The 23,853-nt window shown below is 46.6% G+C and overlaps 15 non-coding genes and 1 pseudogene across 15 annotated transcripts; all 16 read right to left on the bottom strand.

Annotated features, from left to right (window-relative positions):
- Positions 1-338: 338 nt before the first annotated feature.
- LOC142279625 (U2 spliceosomal RNA) lies at positions 339-529 on the bottom strand. Its single transcript, XR_012742214.1, has one exon. It is a non-coding gene; the product is annotated as a U2 spliceosomal RNA (small nuclear RNA).
- Positions 530-1,916: 1,387 nt separating this feature from the next.
- Positions 1,917-2,107, bottom strand: LOC142279624 (U2 spliceosomal RNA). The gene has a single exon (XR_012742213.1). It is a non-coding gene; the product is annotated as a U2 spliceosomal RNA (small nuclear RNA).
- A 1,387-nt stretch (positions 2,108-3,494) lies between these two features.
- Positions 3,495-3,685, bottom strand: LOC142279623 (U2 spliceosomal RNA). Its single transcript, XR_012742212.1, has one exon. It is a non-coding gene; the product is annotated as a U2 spliceosomal RNA (small nuclear RNA).
- A 1,387-nt stretch (positions 3,686-5,072) lies between these two features.
- Positions 5,073-5,267, bottom strand: LOC142279630 (U2 spliceosomal RNA). The gene has a single exon (XR_012742219.1). It is a non-coding gene; the product is annotated as a U2 spliceosomal RNA (small nuclear RNA).
- A 697-nt stretch (positions 5,268-5,964) lies between these two features.
- LOC142279631 (U2 spliceosomal RNA) lies at positions 5,965-6,106 on the bottom strand (annotated as a pseudogene).
- A 1,387-nt stretch (positions 6,107-7,493) lies between these two features.
- On the bottom strand, positions 7,494-7,684 carry LOC142279622 (U2 spliceosomal RNA). The gene has a single exon (XR_012742211.1). It is a non-coding gene; the product is annotated as a U2 spliceosomal RNA (small nuclear RNA).
- A 1,387-nt stretch (positions 7,685-9,071) lies between these two features.
- On the bottom strand, positions 9,072-9,262 carry LOC142279620 (U2 spliceosomal RNA). Its single transcript, XR_012742210.1, has one exon. It is a non-coding gene; the product is annotated as a U2 spliceosomal RNA (small nuclear RNA).
- Positions 9,263-10,649: 1,387 nt separating this feature from the next.
- LOC142279619 (U2 spliceosomal RNA) lies at positions 10,650-10,840 on the bottom strand. Its single transcript, XR_012742209.1, has one exon. It is a non-coding gene; the product is annotated as a U2 spliceosomal RNA (small nuclear RNA).
- Positions 10,841-12,227: 1,387 nt separating this feature from the next.
- On the bottom strand, positions 12,228-12,418 carry LOC142279618 (U2 spliceosomal RNA). The gene has a single exon (XR_012742208.1). It is a non-coding gene; the product is annotated as a U2 spliceosomal RNA (small nuclear RNA).
- A 1,387-nt stretch (positions 12,419-13,805) lies between these two features.
- LOC142279617 (U2 spliceosomal RNA) lies at positions 13,806-13,996 on the bottom strand. The gene has a single exon (XR_012742207.1). It is a non-coding gene; the product is annotated as a U2 spliceosomal RNA (small nuclear RNA).
- Positions 13,997-15,383: 1,387 nt separating this feature from the next.
- On the bottom strand, positions 15,384-15,574 carry LOC142279616 (U2 spliceosomal RNA). The gene has a single exon (XR_012742206.1). It is a non-coding gene; the product is annotated as a U2 spliceosomal RNA (small nuclear RNA).
- A 1,387-nt stretch (positions 15,575-16,961) lies between these two features.
- On the bottom strand, positions 16,962-17,152 carry LOC142279635 (U2 spliceosomal RNA). Its single transcript, XR_012742222.1, has one exon. It is a non-coding gene; the product is annotated as a U2 spliceosomal RNA (small nuclear RNA).
- A 1,387-nt stretch (positions 17,153-18,539) lies between these two features.
- LOC142279634 (U2 spliceosomal RNA) lies at positions 18,540-18,730 on the bottom strand. Its single transcript, XR_012742221.1, has one exon. It is a non-coding gene; the product is annotated as a U2 spliceosomal RNA (small nuclear RNA).
- A 1,387-nt stretch (positions 18,731-20,117) lies between these two features.
- Positions 20,118-20,308, bottom strand: LOC142279633 (U2 spliceosomal RNA). Its single transcript, XR_012742220.1, has one exon. It is a non-coding gene; the product is annotated as a U2 spliceosomal RNA (small nuclear RNA).
- Positions 20,309-21,695: 1,387 nt separating this feature from the next.
- Positions 21,696-21,886, bottom strand: LOC142279627 (U2 spliceosomal RNA). Its single transcript, XR_012742216.1, has one exon. It is a non-coding gene; the product is annotated as a U2 spliceosomal RNA (small nuclear RNA).
- A 1,387-nt stretch (positions 21,887-23,273) lies between these two features.
- On the bottom strand, positions 23,274-23,464 carry LOC142279615 (U2 spliceosomal RNA). Its single transcript, XR_012742205.1, has one exon. It is a non-coding gene; the product is annotated as a U2 spliceosomal RNA (small nuclear RNA).
- Between the last annotated feature and the right edge of the window lie 389 nt (positions 23,465-23,853).

Genomic DNA, 23,853 nt, shown 5'->3' with positions numbered 1-23,853 from the left:
AATTCTAGATGTTATCACACCTGTGGTCACTGCAGCAGCAGGTGAATCCACTTTGTCCAAAAGGGATCTATTCCATTCAATTGCAAATGATCTAGATAAGACAGAGAACTGCAGCACGGGGACATAGCCGAGTTGGTCAGGTTGAGTGGTGATGAGTTTGCTATTTGGATGAATAAAGAAAGTCAAAAGTGTGAAAGATAAAAAACAAAAGGAGGAAGTGTGAAAAGTGAATGGGCCAAATTGAGGTGCATATGAAGACGTATGCTTTCTTCCAATTCATTAAATCGGGCTAATATGAATCAGGTGAATTGAGTTCTGCTTTTGGAAACTGGGTTAAGAAGGGGTGCACCGTTCCTGGAGGTACTGCAATACCAGGTCAATGCGTGGAGTGGACAGAGCAAGCTCTTTTTCCATCTCCCTGTTCTAAAAATCCATTTAATATATGGTCCCCAGATAGGGGACGTATCAGATATTAAACTGATAAGAACAGATACTACACTTGATCTTAGCCAAAAGGCCGAGAAGCGATAACCAGAATTGGTTTGGGCCTCGAGTGGCACCCTGGCCTATGCCGGACACATCTTAGGGAGAGAGAGCGAGAGGGAGACAAACCCACGCCTACACAAGACATTTTGTCACCCAAGCCAACCCTTGAAAAGGCTGCTTTGCAGAGCCAAAACAAGAAGAATGGTGCGTTTTGCAGCCGCCGCCCACTGCAATGAATCTGAATAACTCCTCCTTTAGGGCGCAAGCAACTCCCCTCCCCCTTGCAGTCTTTCCAATTCACGATACAAAAAGACGGACAGGACAGGTTGCCTGACTTTCCGTCACTGCCACCCTTTGCCATCCTTACCCGTAGAAAGCCCTTTCATCATCCCCAAACCCTAATCTTTTCCCTTTCCTTCCCAGCCCCCAAACCCTGCCCTCTGTACCTTTCTCACCACCCGCTTCCCTTCTCCTGTCATCCCCCTACCACCCGGGAAAAAAAGAGATTGCCCCCTCCTTCCACTAGCCCACCCTCCCACCCAAAGAACAACTTCTTCTGCGCAGCTTGTTTTCTAGGCAGCAGCGCTATTGTGATGTCATCGGGGGGCATTGTGACAAGCCGCCAGTGTTCCGTCTCTTCATGTTGTGCACAGTTCAAACGGAAAATACATCAACAGGCAGACTACAGAAAAGCTTACTATCAAAGGTTAGAGGGGGGCTTTCTCAGAGGGCTTTTTACAGTTTTTCTATTCCCAATTAGCCGTTTAAGTGTACTTATTGAAAGTAGTAATTCTTTCATAGGCCGCCCTTTCTTAGTATTTGACGTTCCTTATATTGCGGTATGAGGCTTCGCAGTAGGTTGCAAACATTCATCACCCATGACTGTCCCCAATTGAGCTCAGAAGCTCAATGTCTATCATGACCTCTCTTTTAGAATGTCCAAGAGCAAGCAAACTATTCCTCCAGGAGAGGGCGCCAACAGACTACTAAAGAGATCATCATTACTCAAAGAAAACCCCAAAAACCAATGCATGATAGGAATAAACAGGTAACTTTCTTTGGAGTGGAAGCGGAGAGATCGCACCAGATGCCAATTCTAGATGTTATCACACCTGTGGTCACTGCAGCAGCAGGTGAATCCACTTTGTCCAAAAGGGATCTATTCCATTCAATTGCAAATGATCTAGATAAGACAGAGAACTGCAGCACGGGGACATAGCCGAGTTGGTCAGGTTGAGTGGTGATGAGTTTGCTATTTGGATGAATAAAGAAAGTCAAAAGTGTGAAAGATAAAAAACAAAAGGAGGAAGTGTGAAAAGTGAATGGGCCAAATTGAGGTGCATATGAAGACGTATGCTTTCTTCCAATTCATTAAATCGGGCTAATATGAATCAGGTGAATTGAGTTCTGCTTTTGGAAACTGGGTTAAGAAGGGGTGCACCGTTCCTGGAGGTACTGCAATACCAGGTCAATGCGTGGAGTGGACAGAGCAAGCTCTTTTTCCATCTCCCTGTTCTAAAAATCCATTTAATATATGGTCCCCAGATAGGGGACGTATCAGATATTAAACTGATAAGAACAGATACTACACTTGATCTTAGCCAAAAGGCCGAGAAGCGATAACCAGAATTGGTTTGGGCCTCGAGTGGCACCCTGGCCTATGCCGGACACATCTTAGGGAGAGAGAGCGAGAGGGAGACAAACCCACGCCTACACAAGACATTTTGTCACCCAAGCCAACCCTTGAAAAGGCTGCTTTGCAGAGCCAAAACAAGAAGAATGGTGCGTTTTGCAGCCGCCGCCCACTGCAATGAATCTGAATAACTCCTCCTTTAGGGCGCAAGCAACTCCCCTCCCCCTTGCAGTCTTTCCAATTCACGATACAAAAAGACGGACAGGACAGGTTGCCTGACTTTCCGTCACTGCCACCCTTTGCCATCCTTACCCGTAGAAAGCCCTTTCATCATCCCCAAACCCTAATCTTTTCCCTTTCCTTCCCAGCCCCCAAACCCTGCCCTCTGTACCTTTCTCACCACCCGCTTCCCTTCTCCTGTCATCCCCCTACCACCCGGGAAAAAAAGAGATTGCCCCCTCCTTCCACTAGCCCACCCTCCCACCCAAAGAACAACTTCTTCTGCGCAGCTTGTTTTCTAGGCAGCAGCGCTATTGTGATGTCATCGGGGGGCATTGTGACAAGCCGCCAGTGTTCCGTCTCTTCATGTTGTGCACAGTTCAAACGGAAAATACATCAACAGGCAGACTACAGAAAAGCTTACTATCAAAGGTTAGAGGGGGGCTTTCTCAGAGGGCTTTTTACAGTTTTTCTATTCCCAATTAGCCGTTTAAGTGTACTTATTGAAAGTAGTAATTCTTTCATAGGCCGCCCTTTCTTAGTATTTGACGTTCCTTATATTGCGGTATGAGGCTTCGCAGTAGGTTGCAAACATTCATCACCCATGACTGTCCCCAATTGAGCTCAGAAGCTCAATGTCTATCATGACCTCTCTTTTAGAATGTCCAAGAGCAAGCAAACTATTCCTCCAGGAGAGGGCGCCAACAGACTACTAAAGAGATCATCATTACTCAAAGAAAACCCCAAAAACCAATGCATGATAGGAATAAACAGGTAACTTTCTTTGGAGTGGAAGCGGAGAGATCGCACCAGATGCCAATTCTAGATGTTATCACACCTGTGGTCACTGCAGCAGCAGGTGAATCCACTTTGTCCAAAAGGGATCTATTCCATTCAATTGCAAATGATCTAGATAAGACAGAGAACTGCAGCACGGGGACATAGCCGAGTTGGTCAGGTTGAGTGGTGATGAGTTTGCTATTTGGATGAATAAAGAAAGTCAAAAGTGTGAAAGATAAAAAACAAAAGGAGGAAGTGTGAAAAGTGAATGGGCCAAATTGAGGTGCATATGAAGACGTATGCTTTCTTCCAATTCATTAAATCGGGCTAATATGAATCAGGTGAATTGAGTTCTGCTTTTGGAAACTGGGTTAAGAAGGGGTGCACCGTTCCTGGAGGTACTGCAATACCAGGTCAATGCGTGGAGTGGACAGAGCAAGCTCTTTTTCCATCTCCCTGTTCTAAAAATCCATTTAATATATGGTCCCCAGATAGGGGACGTATCAGATATTAAACTGATAAGAACAGATACTACACTTGATCTTAGCCAAAAGGCCGAGAAGCGATAACCAGAATTGGTTTGGGCCTCGAGTGGCACCCTGGCCTATGCCGGACACATCTTAGGGAGAGAGAGCGAGAGGGAGACAAACCCACGCCTACACAAGACATTTTGTCACCCAAGCCAACCCTTGAAAAGGCTGCTTTGCAGAGCCAAAACAAGAAGAATGGTGCGTTTTGCAGCCGCCGCCCACTGCAATGAATCTGAATAACTCCTCCTTTAGGGCGCAAGCAACTCCCCTCCCCCTTGCAGTCTTTCCAATTCACGATACAAAAAGACGGACAGGACAGGTTGCCTGACTTTCCGTCACTGCCACCCTTTGCCATCCTTACCCGTAGAAAGCCCTTTCATCATCCCCAAACCCTAATCTTTTCCCTTTCCTTCCCAGCCCCCAAACCCTGCCCTCTGTACCTTTCTCACCACCCGCTTCCCTTCTCCTGTCATCCCCCTACCACCCGGGAAAAAAAGAGATTGCCCCCTCCTTCCACTAGCCCACCCTCCCACCCAAAGAACAACTTCTTCTGCGCAGCTTGTTTTCTAGGCAGCAGCGCTATTGTGATGTCATCGGGGGGCATTGTGACAAGCCGCCAGTGTTCCGTCTCTTCATGTTGTGCACAGTTCAAACGGAAAATACATCAACAGGCAGACTACAGAAAAGCTTACTATCAAAGGTTAGAGGGGGGCTTTCTCAGAGGGCTTTTTACAGTTTTTCTATTCCCAATTAGCCGTTTAAGTGTACTTATTGAAAGTAGTAATTCTTTCATAGGCCGCCCTTTCTTAGTATTTGACGTTCCTTATATTGCGGTATGAGGCTTCGCAGTAGGTTGCAAACATTCATCACCCATGACTGTCCCCAATTGAGCTCAGAAGCTCAATGTCTATCATGACCTCTCTTTTAGAATGTCCAAGAGCAAGCAAACTATTCCTCCAGGAGAGGGCGCCAACAGACTACTAAAGAGATCATCATTACTCAAAGAAAACCCCAAAAACCAATGCATGATAGGAATAAACAGGTAACTTTCTTTGGAGTGGAAGCGGAGAGATCGCACCAGATGCCAATTCTAGATGTTATCACACCTGTGGTCACTGCAGCAGCAGGTGAATCCACTTTGTCCAAAAGGGATCTATTCCATTCAATTGCAAATGATCTAGATAAGACAGAGAACTGCAGCACGGGGACATAGCCGAGTTGGTCAGGTTGAGTGGTGATGAGTTTGCTATTTGGATGAATAAAGAAAGTCAAAAGTGTGAAAGATAAAAAACAAAAGGAGGAAGTGTGAAAAGTGAATGGGCCAAATTGAGGTGCATATGAAGACGTATGCTTTCTTCCAATTCATTAAATCGGGCTAATATGAATCAGGTGAATTGAGTTCTGCTTTTGGAAACTGGGTTAAGAAGGGGTGCACCGTTCCTGGAGGTACTGCAATACCAGGTCAATGCGTGGAGTGGACAGAGCAAGCTCTTTTTCCATCTCCCTGTTCTAAAAATCCATTTAATATATGGTCCCCAGATAGGGGACGTATCAGATATTAAACTGATAAGAACAGATTTTGATTTAATGAAGCTTTCCAAAGCACCGCAAAAATGCATGACCGAAGTCACACCAAAAACAGTGCAAAGGCTAGGATTCGTGTGGACCCCTCCGTGAGAAGAGGATCCCCAAAAATCAACCCCGTCCCTCCGAGCCAGAAGGCCACAGCGAGGGTCAGGGATCTTCGGTGCTCCCCCAAGCCGAAGCCTGGTTGAGCCTTGTTGTTGCTCCCAGCGTCCACCGAGGCATCTTACCCAAGTGGAGTAGGGAGCTACTAGTCGTTGGTTTCGCAGTCGAGACTGCCCGGACCGTCAACCGGTGTTGGTTTCTCAGCCCAAGGCTGACCGGACCTCCAACCGGGTGTTGGTTTCTCAGCCCAAGGCTGACCGGACCTCCAACCGGGTGTTGGTTTCTCAGCCCAAGGCTAACCGGACCTCCAACCGGGTGTTGGTTTCTCAGCCAAAGCTGACCCGGACCTCCAACCGGGTGTTGGTTTCTCAGCCCAAAGCTGACCGGACCTCCGACCGGGATTATAAAAATTTCCCTTCTTAGCCAGAAGGCCGGGATAGGGCAATATGCTTGGAAAGTATGAATAGGCAAGGCACGGCGTGCGACAGAGTCTGAGGCTTACCAGGGTCCCAACCTAGCAAGTTCAGACTCCCTCCAGGGTGTCCATTCCTGGGGCACATTGCACCATAACCCCCACACTTACTCAGTCTAATAGCCTCGATCCTGGTAGGGCCATGGTTTCCTCTAGATGGATATACTATCCTCCCAAAGTACTAACAAGCGCAACCTTCCAGTGTGCATTGCATCATTGTACTAAGGTGGCCGGAGCCTTAAACCACCTTTTCGAAAGATACTACACTTGATCTTAGCCAAAAGGCCGAGAAGCGATAACCAGAATTGGTTTGGGCCTCGAGTGGCACCCTGGCCTATGCCGGACACATCTTAGGGAGAGAGAGCGAGAGGGAGACAAACCCACGCCTACACAAGACATTTTGTCACCCAAGCCAACCCTTGAAAAGGCTGCTTTGCAGAGCCAAAACAAGAAGAATGGTGCGTTTTGCAGCCGCCGCCCACTGCAATGAATCTGAATAACTCCTCCTTTAGGGCGCAAGCAACTCCCCTCCCCCTTGCAGTCTTTCCAATTCACGATACAAAAAGACGGACAGGACAGGTTGCCTGACTTTCCGTCACTGCCACCCTTTGCCATCCTTACCCGTAGAAAGCCCTTTCATCATCCCCAAACCCTAATCTTTTCCCTTTCCTTCCCAGCCCCCAAACCCTGCCCTCTGTACCTTTCTCACCACCCGCTTCCCTTCTCCTGTCATCCCCCTACCACCCGGGAAAAAAAGAGATTGCCCCCTCCTTCCACTAGCCCACCCTCCCACCCAAAGAACAACTTCTTCTGCGCAGCTTGTTTTCTAGGCAGCAGCGCTATTGTGATGTCATCGGGGGGCATTGTGACAAGCCGCCAGTGTTCCGTCTCTTCATGTTGTGCACAGTTCAAACGGAAAATACATCAACAGGCAGACTACAGAAAAGCTTACTATCAAAGGTTAGAGGGGGGCTTTCTCAGAGGGCTTTTTACAGTTTTTCTATTCCCAATTAGCCGTTTAAGTGTACTTATTGAAAGTAGTAATTCTTTCATAGGCCGCCCTTTCTTAGTATTTGACGTTCCTTATATTGCGGTATGAGGCTTCGCAGTAGGTTGCAAACATTCATCACCCATGACTGTCCCCAATTGAGCTCAGAAGCTCAATGTCTATCATGACCTCTCTTTTAGAATGTCCAAGAGCAAGCAAACTATTCCTCCAGGAGAGGGCGCCAACAGACTACTAAAGAGATCATCATTACTCAAAGAAAACCCCAAAAACCAATGCATGATAGGAATAAACAGGTAACTTTCTTTGGAGTGGAAGCGGAGAGATCGCACCAGATGCCAATTCTAGATGTTATCACACCTGTGGTCACTGCAGCAGCAGGTGAATCCACTTTGTCCAAAAGGGATCTATTCCATTCAATTGCAAATGATCTAGATAAGACAGAGAACTGCAGCACGGGGACATAGCCGAGTTGGTCAGGTTGAGTGGTGATGAGTTTGCTATTTGGATGAATAAAGAAAGTCAAAAGTGTGAAAGATAAAAAACAAAAGGAGGAAGTGTGAAAAGTGAATGGGCCAAATTGAGGTGCATATGAAGACGTATGCTTTCTTCCAATTCATTAAATCGGGCTAATATGAATCAGGTGAATTGAGTTCTGCTTTTGGAAACTGGGTTAAGAAGGGGTGCACCGTTCCTGGAGGTACTGCAATACCAGGTCAATGCGTGGAGTGGACAGAGCAAGCTCTTTTTCCATCTCCCTGTTCTAAAAATCCATTTAATATATGGTCCCCAGATAGGGGACGTATCAGATATTAAACTGATAAGAACAGATACTACACTTGATCTTAGCCAAAAGGCCGAGAAGCGATAACCAGAATTGGTTTGGGCCTCGAGTGGCACCCTGGCCTATGCCGGACACATCTTAGGGAGAGAGAGCGAGAGGGAGACAAACCCACGCCTACACAAGACATTTTGTCACCCAAGCCAACCCTTGAAAAGGCTGCTTTGCAGAGCCAAAACAAGAAGAATGGTGCGTTTTGCAGCCGCCGCCCACTGCAATGAATCTGAATAACTCCTCCTTTAGGGCGCAAGCAACTCCCCTCCCCCTTGCAGTCTTTCCAATTCACGATACAAAAAGACGGACAGGACAGGTTGCCTGACTTTCCGTCACTGCCACCCTTTGCCATCCTTACCCGTAGAAAGCCCTTTCATCATCCCCAAACCCTAATCTTTTCCCTTTCCTTCCCAGCCCCCAAACCCTGCCCTCTGTACCTTTCTCACCACCCGCTTCCCTTCTCCTGTCATCCCCCTACCACCCGGGAAAAAAAGAGATTGCCCCCTCCTTCCACTAGCCCACCCTCCCACCCAAAGAACAACTTCTTCTGCGCAGCTTGTTTTCTAGGCAGCAGCGCTATTGTGATGTCATCGGGGGGCATTGTGACAAGCCGCCAGTGTTCCGTCTCTTCATGTTGTGCACAGTTCAAACGGAAAATACATCAACAGGCAGACTACAGAAAAGCTTACTATCAAAGGTTAGAGGGGGGCTTTCTCAGAGGGCTTTTTACAGTTTTTCTATTCCCAATTAGCCGTTTAAGTGTACTTATTGAAAGTAGTAATTCTTTCATAGGCCGCCCTTTCTTAGTATTTGACGTTCCTTATATTGCGGTATGAGGCTTCGCAGTAGGTTGCAAACATTCATCACCCATGACTGTCCCCAATTGAGCTCAGAAGCTCAATGTCTATCATGACCTCTCTTTTAGAATGTCCAAGAGCAAGCAAACTATTCCTCCAGGAGAGGGCGCCAACAGACTACTAAAGAGATCATCATTACTCAAAGAAAACCCCAAAAACCAATGCATGATAGGAATAAACAGGTAACTTTCTTTGGAGTGGAAGCGGAGAGATCGCACCAGATGCCAATTCTAGATGTTATCACACCTGTGGTCACTGCAGCAGCAGGTGAATCCACTTTGTCCAAAAGGGATCTATTCCATTCAATTGCAAATGATCTAGATAAGACAGAGAACTGCAGCACGGGGACATAGCCGAGTTGGTCAGGTTGAGTGGTGATGAGTTTGCTATTTGGATGAATAAAGAAAGTCAAAAGTGTGAAAGATAAAAAACAAAAGGAGGAAGTGTGAAAAGTGAATGGGCCAAATTGAGGTGCATATGAAGACGTATGCTTTCTTCCAATTCATTAAATCGGGCTAATATGAATCAGGTGAATTGAGTTCTGCTTTTGGAAACTGGGTTAAGAAGGGGTGCACCGTTCCTGGAGGTACTGCAATACCAGGTCAATGCGTGGAGTGGACAGAGCAAGCTCTTTTTCCATCTCCCTGTTCTAAAAATCCATTTAATATATGGTCCCCAGATAGGGGACGTATCAGATATTAAACTGATAAGAACAGATACTACACTTGATCTTAGCCAAAAGGCCGAGAAGCGATAACCAGAATTGGTTTGGGCCTCGAGTGGCACCCTGGCCTATGCCGGACACATCTTAGGGAGAGAGAGCGAGAGGGAGACAAACCCACGCCTACACAAGACATTTTGTCACCCAAGCCAACCCTTGAAAAGGCTGCTTTGCAGAGCCAAAACAAGAAGAATGGTGCGTTTTGCAGCCGCCGCCCACTGCAATGAATCTGAATAACTCCTCCTTTAGGGCGCAAGCAACTCCCCTCCCCCTTGCAGTCTTTCCAATTCACGATACAAAAAGACGGACAGGACAGGTTGCCTGACTTTCCGTCACTGCCACCCTTTGCCATCCTTACCCGTAGAAAGCCCTTTCATCATCCCCAAACCCTAATCTTTTCCCTTTCCTTCCCAGCCCCCAAACCCTGCCCTCTGTACCTTTCTCACCACCCGCTTCCCTTCTCCTGTCATCCCCCTACCACCCGGGAAAAAAAGAGATTGCCCCCTCCTTCCACTAGCCCACCCTCCCACCCAAAGAACAACTTCTTCTGCGCAGCTTGTTTTCTAGGCAGCAGCGCTATTGTGATGTCATCGGGGGGCATTGTGACAAGCCGCCAGTGTTCCGTCTCTTCATGTTGTGCACAGTTCAAACGGAAAATACATCAACAGGCAGACTACAGAAAAGCTTACTATCAAAGGTTAGAGGGGGGCTTTCTCAGAGGGCTTTTTACAGTTTTTCTATTCCCAATTAGCCGTTTAAGTGTACTTATTGAAAGTAGTAATTCTTTCATAGGCCGCCCTTTCTTAGTATTTGACGTTCCTTATATTGCGGTATGAGGCTTCGCAGTAGGTTGCAAACATTCATCACCCATGACTGTCCCCAATTGAGCTCAGAAGCTCAATGTCTATCATGACCTCTCTTTTAGAATGTCCAAGAGCAAGCAAACTATTCCTCCAGGAGAGGGCGCCAACAGACTACTAAAGAGATCATCATTACTCAAAGAAAACCCCAAAAACCAATGCATGATAGGAATAAACAGGTAACTTTCTTTGGAGTGGAAGCGGAGAGATCGCACCAGATGCCAATTCTAGATGTTATCACACCTGTGGTCACTGCAGCAGCAGGTGAATCCACTTTGTCCAAAAGGGATCTATTCCATTCAATTGCAAATGATCTAGATAAGACAGAGAACTGCAGCACGGGGACATAGCCGAGTTGGTCAGGTTGAGTGGTGATGAGTTTGCTATTTGGATGAATAAAGAAAGTCAAAAGTGTGAAAGATAAAAAACAAAAGGAGGAAGTGTGAAAAGTGAATGGGCCAAATTGAGGTGCATATGAAGACGTATGCTTTCTTCCAATTCATTAAATCGGGCTAATATGAATCAGGTGAATTGAGTTCTGCTTTTGGAAACTGGGTTAAGAAGGGGTGCACCGTTCCTGGAGGTACTGCAATACCAGGTCAATGCGTGGAGTGGACAGAGCAAGCTCTTTTTCCATCTCCCTGTTCTAAAAATCCATTTAATATATGGTCCCCAGATAGGGGACGTATCAGATATTAAACTGATAAGAACAGATACTACACTTGATCTTAGCCAAAAGGCCGAGAAGCGATAACCAGAATTGGTTTGGGCCTCGAGTGGCACCCTGGCCTATGCCGGACACATCTTAGGGAGAGAGAGCGAGAGGGAGACAAACCCACGCCTACACAAGACATTTTGTCACCCAAGCCAACCCTTGAAAAGGCTGCTTTGCAGAGCCAAAACAAGAAGAATGGTGCGTTTTGCAGCCGCCGCCCACTGCAATGAATCTGAATAACTCCTCCTTTAGGGCGCAAGCAACTCCCCTCCCCCTTGCAGTCTTTCCAATTCACGATACAAAAAGACGGACAGGACAGGTTGCCTGACTTTCCGTCACTGCCACCCTTTGCCATCCTTACCCGTAGAAAGCCCTTTCATCATCCCCAAACCCTAATCTTTTCCCTTTCCTTCCCAGCCCCCAAACCCTGCCCTCTGTACCTTTCTCACCACCCGCTTCCCTTCTCCTGTCATCCCCCTACCACCCGGGAAAAAAAGAGATTGCCCCCTCCTTCCACTAGCCCACCCTCCCACCCAAAGAACAACTTCTTCTGCGCAGCTTGTTTTCTAGGCAGCAGCGCTATTGTGATGTCATCGGGGGGCATTGTGACAAGCCGCCAGTGTTCCGTCTCTTCATGTTGTGCACAGTTCAAACGGAAAATACATCAACAGGCAGACTACAGAAAAGCTTACTATCAAAGGTTAGAGGGGGGCTTTCTCAGAGGGCTTTTTACAGTTTTTCTATTCCCAATTAGCCGTTTAAGTGTACTTATTGAAAGTAGTAATTCTTTCATAGGCCGCCCTTTCTTAGTATTTGACGTTCCTTATATTGCGGTATGAGGCTTCGCAGTAGGTTGCAAACATTCATCACCCATGACTGTCCCCAATTGAGCTCAGAAGCTCAATGTCTATCATGACCTCTCTTTTAGAATGTCCAAGAGCAAGCAAACTATTCCTCCAGGAGAGGGCGCCAACAGACTACTAAAGAGATCATCATTACTCAAAGAAAACCCCAAAAACCAATGCATGATAGGAATAAACAGGTAACTTTCTTTGGAGTGGAAGCGGAGAGATCGCACCAGATGCCAATTCTAGATGTTATCACACCTGTGGTCACTGCAGCAGCAGGTGAATCCACTTTGTCCAAAAGGGATCTATTCCATTCAATTGCAAATGATCTAGATAAGACAGAGAACTGCAGCACGGGGACATAGCCGAGTTGGTCAGGTTGAGTGGTGATGAGTTTGCTATTTGGATGAATAAAGAAAGTCAAAAGTGTGAAAGATAAAAAACAAAAGGAGGAAGTGTGAAAAGTGAATGGGCCAAATTGAGGTGCATATGAAGACGTATGCTTTCTTCCAATTCATTAAATCGGGCTAATATGAATCAGGTGAATTGAGTTCTGCTTTTGGAAACTGGGTTAAGAAGGGGTGCACCGTTCCTGGAGGTACTGCAATACCAGGTCAATGCGTGGAGTGGACAGAGCAAGCTCTTTTTCCATCTCCCTGTTCTAAAAATCCATTTAATATATGGTCCCCAGATAGGGGACGTATCAGATATTAAACTGATAAGAACAGATACTACACTTGATCTTAGCCAAAAGGCCGAGAAGCGATAACCAGAATTGGTTTGGGCCTCGAGTGGCACCCTGGCCTATGCCGGACACATCTTAGGGAGAGAGAGCGAGAGGGAGACAAACCCACGCCTACACAAGACATTTTGTCACCCAAGCCAACCCTTGAAAAGGCTGCTTTGCAGAGCCAAAACAAGAAGAATGGTGCGTTTTGCAGCCGCCGCCCACTGCAATGAATCTGAATAACTCCTCCTTTAGGGCGCAAGCAACTCCCCTCCCCCTTGCAGTCTTTCCAATTCACGATACAAAAAGACGGACAGGACAGGTTGCCTGACTTTCCGTCACTGCCACCCTTTGCCATCCTTACCCGTAGAAAGCCCTTTCATCATCCCCAAACCCTAATCTTTTCCCTTTCCTTCCCAGCCCCCAAACCCTGCCCTCTGTACCTTTCTCACCACCCGCTTCCCTTCTCCTGTCATCCCCCTACCACCCGGGAAAAAAAGAGATTGCCCCCTCCTTCCACTAGCCCACCCTCCCACCCAAAGAACAACTTCTTCTGCGCAGCTTGTTTTCTAGGCAGCAGCGCTATTGTGATGTCATCGGGGGGCATTGTGACAAGCCGCCAGTGTTCCGTCTCTTCATGTTGTGCACAGTTCAAACGGAAAATACATCAACAGGCAGACTACAGAAAAGCTTACTATCAAAGGTTAGAGGGGGGCTTTCTCAGAGGGCTTTTTACAGTTTTTCTATTCCCAATTAGCCGTTTAAGTGTACTTATTGAAAGTAGTAATTCTTTCATAGGCCGCCCTTTCTTAGTATTTGACGTTCCTTATATTGCGGTATGAGGCTTCGCAGTAGGTTGCAAACATTCATCACCCATGACTGTCCCCAATTGAGCTCAGAAGCTCAATGTCTATCATGACCTCTCTTTTAGAATGTCCAAGAGCAAGCAAACTATTCCTCCAGGAGAGGGCGCCAACAGACTACTAAAGAGATCATCATTACTCAAAGAAAACCCCAAAAACCAATGCATGATAGGAATAAACAGGTAACTTTCTTTGGAGTGGAAGCGGAGAGATCGCACCAGATGCCAATTCTAGATGTTATCACACCTGTGGTCACTGCAGCAGCAGGTGAATCCACTTTGTCCAAAAGGGATCTATTCCATTCAATTGCAAATGATCTAGATAAGACAGAGAACTGCAGCACGGGGACATAGCCGAGTTGGTCAGGTTGAGTGGTGATGAGTTTGCTATTTGGATGAATAAAGAAAGTCAAAAGTGTGAAAGATAAAAAACAAAAGGAGGAAGTGTGAAAAGTGAATGGGCCAAATTGAGGTGCATATGAAGACGTATGCTTTCTTCCAATTCATTAAATCGGGCTAATATGAATCAGGTGAATTGAGTTCTGCTTTTGGAAACTGGGTTAAGAAGGGGTGCACCGTTCCTGGAGGTACTGCAATACCAGGTCAATGCGTGGAGTGGACAGAGCAAGCTCTTTTTCCATCTCCCTGTTCTAAAAATCCATTTAATATATGGTCCCCAGATAGGGGACGTATCAGATATTAAACTGATAAGAACAGATACTACACTTGATCTTAGCCAAAAGGCCGAGAAGCGATAACCAGAATTGGTTTGGGCCTCGAGTGGCACCCTGGCCTATGCCGGACACATCTTAGGGAGAGAGAGCGAGAGGGAGACAAACCCACGCCTACACAAGACATTTTGTCACCCAAGCCAACCCTTGAAAAGGCTGCTTTGCAGAGCCAAAACAAGAAGAATGGTGCGTTTTGCAGCCGCCGCCCACTGCAATGAATCTGAATAACTCCTCCTTTAGGGCGCAAGCAACTCCCCTCCCCCTTGCAGTCTTTCCAATTCACGATACAAAAAGACGGACAGGACAGGTTGCCTGACTTTCCGTCACTGCCACCCTTTGCCATCCTTACCCGTAGAAAGCCCTTTCATCATCCCCAAACCCTAATCTTTTCCCTTTCCTTCCCAGCCCCCAAACCCTGCCCTCTGTACCTTTCTCACCACCCGCTTCCCTTCTCCTGTCATCCCCCTACCACCCGGGAAAAAAAGAGATTGCCCCCTCCTTCCACTAGCCCACCCTCCCACCCAAAGAACAACTTCTTCTGCGCAGCTTGTTTTCTAGGCAGCAGCGCTATTGTGATGTCATCGGGGGGCATTGTGACAAGCCGCCAGTGTTCTGTCTCTTCATGTTGTGCACAGTTCAAACGGAAAATACATCAACAGGCAGACTACAGAAAAGCTTACTATCAAAGGTTAGAGGGGGGCTTTCTCAGAGGGCTTTTTACAGTTTTTCTATTCCCAATTAGCCGTTTAAGTGTACTTATTGAAAGTAGTAATTCTTTCATAGGCCGCCCTTTCTTAGTATTTGACGTTCCTTATATTGCGGTATGAGGCTTCGCAGTAGGTTGCAAACATTCATCACCCATGACTGTCCCCAATTGAGCTCAGAAGCTCAATGTCTATCATGACCTCTCTTTTAGAATGTCCAAGAGCAAGCAAACTATTCCTCCAGGAGAGGGCGCCAACAGACTACTAAAGAGATCATCATTACTCAAAGAAAACCCCAAAAACCAATGCATGATAGGAATAAACAGGTAACTTTCTTTGGAGTGGAAGCGGAGAGATCGCACCAGATGCCAATTCTAGATGTTATCACACCTGTGGTCACTGCAGCAGCAGGTGAATCCACTTTGTCCAAAAGGGATCTATTCCATTCAATTGCAAATGATCTAGATAAGACAGAGAACTGCAGCACGGGGACATAGCCGAGTTGGTCAGGTTGAGTGGTGATGAGTTTGCTATTTGGATGAATAAAGAAAGTCAAAAGTGTGAAAGATAAAAAACAAAAGGAGGAAGTGTGAAAAGTGAATGGGCCAAATTGAGGTGCATATGAAGACGTATGCTTTCTTCCAATTCATTAAATCGGGCTAATATGAATCAGGTGAATTGAGTTCTGCTTTTGGAAACTGGGTTAAGAAGGGGTGCACCGTTCCTGGAGGTACTGCAATACCAGGTCAATGCGTGGAGTGGACAGAGCAAGCTCTTTTTCCATCTCCCTGTTCTAAAAATCCATTTAATATATGGTCCCCAGATAGGGGACGTATCAGATATTAAACTGATAAGAACAGATACTACACTTGATCTTAGCCAAAAGGCCGAGAAGCGATAACCAGAATTGGTTTGGGCCTCGAGTGGCACCCTGGCCTATGCCGGACACATCTTAGGGAGAGAGAGCGAGAGGGAGACAAACCCACGCCTACACAAGACATTTTGTCACCCAAGCCAACCCTTGAAAAGGCTGCTTTGCAGAGCCAAAACAAGAAGAATGGTGCGTTTTGCAGCCGCCGCCCACTGCAATGAATCTGAATAACTCCTCCTTTAGGGCGCAAGCAACTCCCCTCCCCCTTGCAGTCTTTCCAATTCACGATACAAAAAGACGGACAGGACAGGTTGCCTGACTTTCCGTCACTGCCACCCTTTGCCATCCTTACCCGTAGAAAGCCCTTTCATCATCCCCAAACCCTAATCTTTTCCCTTTCCTTCCCAGCCCCCAAACCCTGCCCTCTGTACCTTTCTCACCACCCGCTTCCCTTCTCCTGTCATCCCCCTACCACCCGGGAAAAAAAGAGATTGCCCCCTCCTTCCACTAGCCCACCCTCCCACCCAAAGAACAACTTCTTCTGCGCAGCTTGTTTTCTAGGCAGCAGCGCTATTGTGATGTCATCGGGGGGCATTGTGACAAGCCGCCAGTGTTCCGTCTCTTCATGTTGTGCACAGTTCAAACGGAAAATACATCAACAGGCAGACTACAGAAAAGCTTACTATCAAAGGTTAGAGGGGGGCTTTCTCAGAGGGCTTTTTACAGTTTTTCTATTCCCAATTAGCCGTTTAAGTGTACTTATTGAAAGTAGTAATTCTTTCATAGGCCGCCCTTTCTTAGTATTTGACGTTCCTTATATTGCGGTATGAGGCTTCGCAGTAGGTTGCAAACATTCATCACCCATGACTGTCCCCAATTGAGCTCAGAAGCTCAATGTCTATCATGACCTCTCTTTTAGAATGTCCAAGAGCAAGCAAACTATTCCTCCAGGAGAGGGCGCCAACAGACTACTAAAGAGATCATCATTACTCAAAGAAAACCCCAAAAACCAATGCATGATAGGAATAAACAGGTAACTTTCTTTGGAGTGGAAGCGGAGAGATCGCACCAGATGCCAATTCTAGATGTTATCACACCTGTGGTCACTGCAGCAGCAGGTGAATCCACTTTGTCCAAAAGGGATCTATTCCATTCAATTGCAAATGATCTAGATAAGACAGAGAACTGCAGCACGGGGACATAGCCGAGTTGGTCAGGTTGAGTGGTGATGAGTTTGCTATTTGGATGAATAAAGAAAGTCAAAAGTGTGAAAGATAAAAAACAAAAGGAGGAAGTGTGAAAAGTGAATGGGCCAAATTGAGGTGCATATGAAGACGTATGCTTTCTTCCAATTCATTAAATCGGGCTAATATGAATCAGGTGAATTGAGTTCTGCTTTTGGAAACTGGGTTAAGAAGGGGTGCACCGTTCCTGGAGGTACTGCAATACCAGGTCAATGCGTGGAGTGGACAGAGCAAGCTCTTTTTCCATCTCCCTGTTCTAAAAATCCATTTAATATATGGTCCCCAGATAGGGGACGTATCAGATATTAAACTGATAAGAACAGATACTACACTTGATCTTAGCCAAAAGGCCGAGAAGCGATAACCAGAATTGGTTTGGGCCTCGAGTGGCACCCTGGCCTATGCCGGACACATCTTAGGGAGAGAGAGCGAGAGGGAGACAAACCCACGCCTACACAAGACATTTTGTCACCCAAGCCAACCCTTGAAAAGGCTGCTTTGCAGAGCCAAAACAAGAAGAATGGTGCGTTTTGCAGCCGCCGCCCACTGCAATGAATCTGAATAACTCCTCCTTTAGGGCGCAAGCAACTCCCCTCCCCCTTGCAGTCTTTCCAATTCACGATACAAAAAGACGGACAGGACAGGTTGCCTGACTTTCCGTCACTGCCACCCTTTGCCATCCTTACCCGTAGAAAGCCCTTTCATCATCCCCAAACCCTAATCTTTTCCCTTTCCTTCCCAGCCCCCAAACCCTGCCCTCTGTACCTTTCTCACCACCCGCTTCCCTTCTCCTGTCATCCCCCTACCACCCGGGAAAAAAAGAGATTGCCCCCTCCTTCCACTAGCCCACCCTCCCACCCAAAGAACAACTTCTTCTGCGCAGCTTGTTTTCTAGGCAGCAGCGCTATTGTGATGTCATCGGGGGGCATTGTGACAAGCCGCCAGTGTTCCGTCTCTTCATGTTGTGCACAGTTCAAACGGAAAATACATCAACAGGCAGACTACAGAAAAGCTTACTATCAAAGGTTAGAGGGGGGCTTTCTCAGAGGGCTTTTTACAGTTTTTCTATTCCCAATTAGCCGTTTAAGTGTACTTATTGAAAGTAGTAATTCTTTCATAGGCCGCCCTTTCTTAGTATTTGACGTTCCTTATATTGCGGTATGAGGCTTCGCAGTAGGTTGCAAACATTCATCACCCATGACTGTCCCCAATTGAGCTCAGAAGCTCAATGTCTATCATGACCTCTCTTTTAGAATGTCCAAGAGCAAGCAAACTATTCCTCCAGGAGAGGGCGCCAACAGACTACTAAAGAGATCATCATTACTCAAAGAAAACCCCAAAAACCAATGCATGATAGGAATAAACAGGTAACTTTCTTTGGAGTGGAAGCGGAGAGATCGCACCAGATGCCAATTCTAGATGTTATCACACCTGTGGTCACTGCAGCAGCAGGTGAATCCACTTTGTCCAAAAGGGATCTATTCCATTCAATTGCAAATGATCTAGATAAGACAGAGAACTGCAGCACGGGGACATAGCCGAGTTGGTCAGGTTGAGTGGTGATGAGTTTGCTATTTGGATGAATAAAGAAAGTCAAAAGTGTGAAAGATAAAAAACAAAAGGAGGAAGTGTGAAAAGTGAATGGGCCAAATTGAGGTGCATATGAAGACGTATGCTTTCTTCCAATTCATTAAATCGGGCTAATATGAATCAGGTGAATTGAGTTCTGCTTTTGGAAACTGGGTTAAGAAGGGGTGCACCGTTCCTGGAGGTACTGCAATACCAGGTCAATGCGTGGAGTGGACAGAGCAAGCTCTTTTTCCATCTCCCTGTTCTAAAAATCCATTTAATATATGGTCCCCAGATAGGGGACGTATCAGATATTAAACTGATAAGAACAGATACTACACTTGATCTTAGCCAAAAGGCCGAGAAGCGATAACCAGAATTGGTTTGGGCCTCGAGTGGCACCCTGGCCTATGCCGGACACATCTTAGGGAGAGAGAGCGAGAGGGAGACAAACCCACGCCTACACAAGACATTTTGTCACCCAAGCCAACCCTTGAAAAGGCTGCTTTGCAGAGCCAAAACAAGAAGAATGGTGCGTTTTGCAGCCGCCGCCCACTGCAATGAATCTGAATAACTCCTCCTTTAGGGCGCAAGCAACTCCCCTCCCCCTTGCAGTCTTTCCAATTCACGATACAAAAAGACGGACAGGACAGGTTGCCTGACTTTCCGTCACTGCCACCCTTTGCCATCCTTACCCGTAGAAAGCCCTTTCATCATCCCCAAACCCTAATCTTTTCCCTTTCCTTCCCAGCCCCCAAACCCTGCCCTCTGTACCTTTCTCACCACCCGCTTCCCTTCTCCTGTCATCCCCCTACCACCCGGGAAAAAAAGAGATTGCCCCCTCCTTCCACTAGCCCACCCTCCCACCCAAAGAACAACTTCTTCTGCGCAGCTTGTTTTCTAGGCAGCAGCGCTATTGTGATGTCATCGGGGGGCATTGTGACAAGCCGCCAGTGTTCCGTCTCTTCATGTTGTGCACAGTTCAAACGGAAAATACATCAACAGGCAGACTACAGAAAAGCTTACTATCAAAGGTTAGAGGGGGGCTTTCTCAGAGGGCTTTTTACAGTTTTTCTATTCCCAATTAGCCGTTTAAGTGTACTTATTGAAAGTAGTAATTCTTTCATAGGCCGCCCTTTCTTAGTATTTGACGTTCCTTATATTGCGGTATGAGGCTTCGCAGTAGGTTGCAAACATTCATCACCCATGACTGTCCCCAATTGAGCTCAGAAGCTCAATGTCTATCATGACCTCTCTTTTAGAATGTCCAAGAGCAAGCAAACTATTCCTCCAGGAGAGGGCGCCAACAGACTACTAAAGAGATCATCATTACTCAAAGAAAACCCCAAAAACCAATGCATGATAGGAATAAACAGGTAACTTTCTTTGGAGTGGAAGCGGAGAGATCGCACCAGATGCCAATTCTAGATGTTATCACACCTGTGGTCACTGCAGCAGCAGGTGAATCCACTTTGTCCAAAAGGGATCTATTCCATTCAATTGCAAATGATCTAGATAAGACAGAGAACTGCAGCACGGGGACATAGCCGAGTTGGTCAGGTTGAGTGGTGATGAGTTTGCTATTTGGATGAATAAAGAAAGTCAAAAGTGTGAAAGATAAAAAACAAAAGGAGGAAGTGTGAAAAGTGAATGGGCCAAATTGAGGTGCATATGAAGACGTATGCTTTCTTCCAATTCATTAAATCGGGCTAATATGAATCAGGTGAATTGAGTTCTGCTTTTGGAAACTGGGTTAAGAAGGGGTGCACCGTTCCTGGAGGTACTGCAATACCAGGTCAATGCGTGGAGTGGACAGAGCAAGCTCTTTTTCCATCTCCCTGTTCTAAAAATCCATTTAATATATGGTCCCCAGATAGGGGACGTATCAGATATTAAACTGATAAGAACAGATACTACACTTGATCTTAGCCAAAAGGCCGAGAAGCGATAACCAGAATTGGTTTGGGCCTCGAGTGGCACCCTGGCCTATGCCGGACACATCTTAGGGAGAGAGAGCGAGAGGGAGACAAACCCACGCCTACACAAGACATTTTGTCACCCAAGCCAACCCTTGAAAAGGCTGCTTTGCAGAGCCAAAACAAGAAGAATGGTGCGTTTTGCAGCCGCCGCCCACTGCAATGAATCTGAATAACTCCTCCTTTAGGGCGCAAGCAACTCCCCTCCCCCTTGCAGTCTTTCCAATTCACGATACAAAAAGACGGACAGGACAGGTTGCCTGACTTTCCGTCACTGCCACCCTTTGCCATCCTTACCCGTAGAAAGCCCTTTCATCATCCCCAAACCCTAATCTTTTCCCTTTCCTTCCCAGCCCCCAAACCCTGCCCTCTGTACCTTTCTCACCACCCGCTTCCCTTCTCCTGTCATCCCCCTACCACCCGGGAAAAAAAGAGATTGCCCCCTCCTTCCACTAGCCCACCCTCCCACCCAAAGAACAACTTCTTCTGCGCAGCTTGTTTTCTAGGCAGCAGCGCTATTGTGATGTCATCGGGGGGCATTGTGACAAGCCGCCAGTGTTCCGTCTCTTCATGTTGTGCACAGTTCAAACGGAAAATACATCAACAGGCAGACTACAGAAAAGCTTACTATCAAAGGTTAGAGGGGGGCTTTCTCAGAGGGCTTTTTACAGTTTTTCTATTCCCAATTAGCCGTTTAAGTGTACTTATTGAAAGTAGTAATTCTTTCATAGGCCGCCCTTTCTTAGTATTTGACGTTCCTTATATTGCGGTATGAGGCTTCGCAGTAGGTTGCAAACATTCATCACCCATGACTGTCCCCAATTGAGCTCAGAAGCTCAATGTCTATCATGACCTCTCTTTTAGAATGTCCAAGAGCAAGCAAACTATTCCTCCAGGAGAGGGCGCCAACAGACTACTAAAGAGATCATCATTACTCAAAGAAAACCCCAAAAACCAATGCATGATAGGAATAAACAGGTAACTTTCTTTGGAGTGGAAGCGGAGAGATCGCACCAGATGCCAATTCTAGATGTTATCACACCTGTGGTCACTGCAGCAGCAGGTGAATCCACTTTGTCCAAAAGGGATCTATTCCATTCAATTGCAAATGATCTAGATAAGACAGAGAACTGCAGCACGGGGACATAGCCGAGTTGGTCAGGTTGAGTGGTGATGAGTTTGCTATTTGGATGAATAAAGAAAGTCAAAAGTGTGAAAGATAAAAAACAAAAGGAGGAAGTGTGAAAAGTGAATGGGCCAAATTGAGGTGCATATGAAGACGTATGCTTTCTTCCAATTCATTAAATCGGGCTAATATGAATCAGGTGAATTGAGTTCTGCTTTTGGAAACTGGGTTAAGAAGGGGTGCACCGTTCCTGGAGGTACTGCAATACCAGGTCAATGCGTGGAGTGGACAGAGCAAGCTCTTTTTCCATCTCCCTGTTCTAAAAATCCATTTAATATATGGTCCCCAGATAGGGGACGTATCAGATATTAAACTGATAAGAACAGATACTACACTTGATCTTAGCCAAAAGGCCGAGAAGCGATAACCAGAATTGGTTTGGGCCTCGAGTGGCACCCTGGCCTATGCCGGACACATCTTAGGGAGAGAGAGCGAGAGGGAGACAAACCCACGCCTACACAAGACATTTTGTCACCCAAGCCAACCCTTGAAAAGGCTGCTTTGCAGAGCCAAAACAAGAAGAATGGTGCGTTTTGCAGCCGCCGCCCACTGCAATGAATCTGAATAACTCCTCCTTTAGGGCGCAAGCAACTCCCCTCCCCCTTGCAGTCTTTCCAATTCACGATACAAAAAGACGGACAGGACAGGTTGCCTGACTTTCCGTCACTGCCACCCTTTGCCATCCTTACCCGTAGAAAGCCCTTTCATCATCCCCAAACCCTAATCTTTTCCCTTTCCTTCCCAGCCCCCAAACCCTGCCCTCTGTACCTTTCTCACCACCCGCTTCCCTTCTCCTGTCATCCCCCTACCACCCGGGAAAAAAAGAGATTGCCCCCTCCTTCCACTAGCCCACCCTCCCACCCAAAGAACAACTTCTTCTGCGCAGCTTGTTTTCTAGGCAGCAGCGCTATTGTGATGTCATCGGGGGGCATTGTGACAAGCCGCCAGTGTTCCGTCTCTTCATGTTGTGCACAGTTCAAACGGAAAATACATCAACAGGCAGACTACAGAAAAGCTTACTATCAAAGGTTAGAGGGGGGCTTTCTCAGAGGGCTTTTTACAGTTTTTCTATTCCCAATTAGCCGTTTAAGTGTACTTATTGAAAGTAGTAATTCTTTCATAGGCCGCCCTTTCTTAGTATTTGACGTTCCTTATATTGCGGTATGAGGCTTCGCAGTAGGTTGCAAACATTCATCACCCATGACTGTCCCCAATTGAGCTCAGAAGCTCAATGTCTATCATGACCTCTCTTTTAGAATGTCCAAGAGCAAGCAAACTATTCCTCCAGGAGAGGGCGCCAACAGACTACTAAAGAGATCATCATTACTCAAAGAAAACCCCAAAAACCAATGCATGATAGGAATAAACAGGTAACTTTCTTTGGAGTGGAAGCGGAGAGATCGCACCAGATGCCAATTCTAGATGTTATCACACCTGTGGTCACTGCAGCAGCAGGTGAATCCACTTTGTCCAAAAGGGATCTATTCCATTCAATTGCAAATGATCTAGATAAGACAGAGAACTGCAGCACGGGGACATAGCCGAGTTGGTCAGGTTGAGTGGTGATGAGTTTGCTATTTGGATGAATAAAGAAAGTCAAAAGTGTGAAAGATAAAAAACAAAAGGAGGAAGTGTGAAAAGTGAATGGGCCAAATTGAGGTGCATATGAAGACGTATGCTTTCTTCCAATTCATTAAATCGGGCTAATATGAATCAGGTGAATTGAGTTCTGCTTTTGGAAACTGGGTTAAGAAGGGGTGCACCGTTCCTGGAGGTACTGCAATACCAGGTCAATGCGTGGAGTGGACAGAGCAAGCTCTTTTTCCATCTCCCTGTTCTAAAAATCCATTTAATATATGGTCCCCAGATAGGGGACGTATCAGATATTAAACTGATAAGAACAGATACTACACTTGATCTTAGCCAAAAGGCCGAGAAGCGATAACCAGAATTGGTTTGGGCCTCGAGTGGCACCCTGGCCTATGCCGGACACATCTTAGGGAGAGAGAGCGAGAGGGAGACAAACCCACGCCTACACAAGACATTTTGTCACCCAAGCCAACCCTTGAAAAGGCTGCTTTGCAGAGCCAAAACAAGAAGAATGGTGCGTTTTGCAGCCGCCGCCCACTGCAATGAATCTGAATAACTCCTCCTTTAGGGCGCAAGCAACTCCCCTCCCCCTTGCAGTCTTTCCAATTCACGATACAAAAAGACGGACAGGACAGGTTGCCTGACTTTCCGTCACTGCCACCCTTTGCCATCCTTACCCGTAGAAAGCCCTTTCATCATCCCCAAACCCTAATCTTTTCCCTTTCCTTCCCAGCCCCCAAAC

This window comes from Anomaloglossus baeobatrachus, unplaced genomic scaffold (assembly GCF_048569485.1).
Source record: "Anomaloglossus baeobatrachus isolate aAnoBae1 unplaced genomic scaffold, aAnoBae1.hap1 Scaffold_4378, whole genome shotgun sequence".
NCBI classification, from domain to species: Eukaryota; Metazoa; Chordata; class Amphibia; order Anura; family Aromobatidae; genus Anomaloglossus; species Anomaloglossus baeobatrachus.
This window is presented reverse-complemented; position numbering and strand designations above follow the sequence as displayed.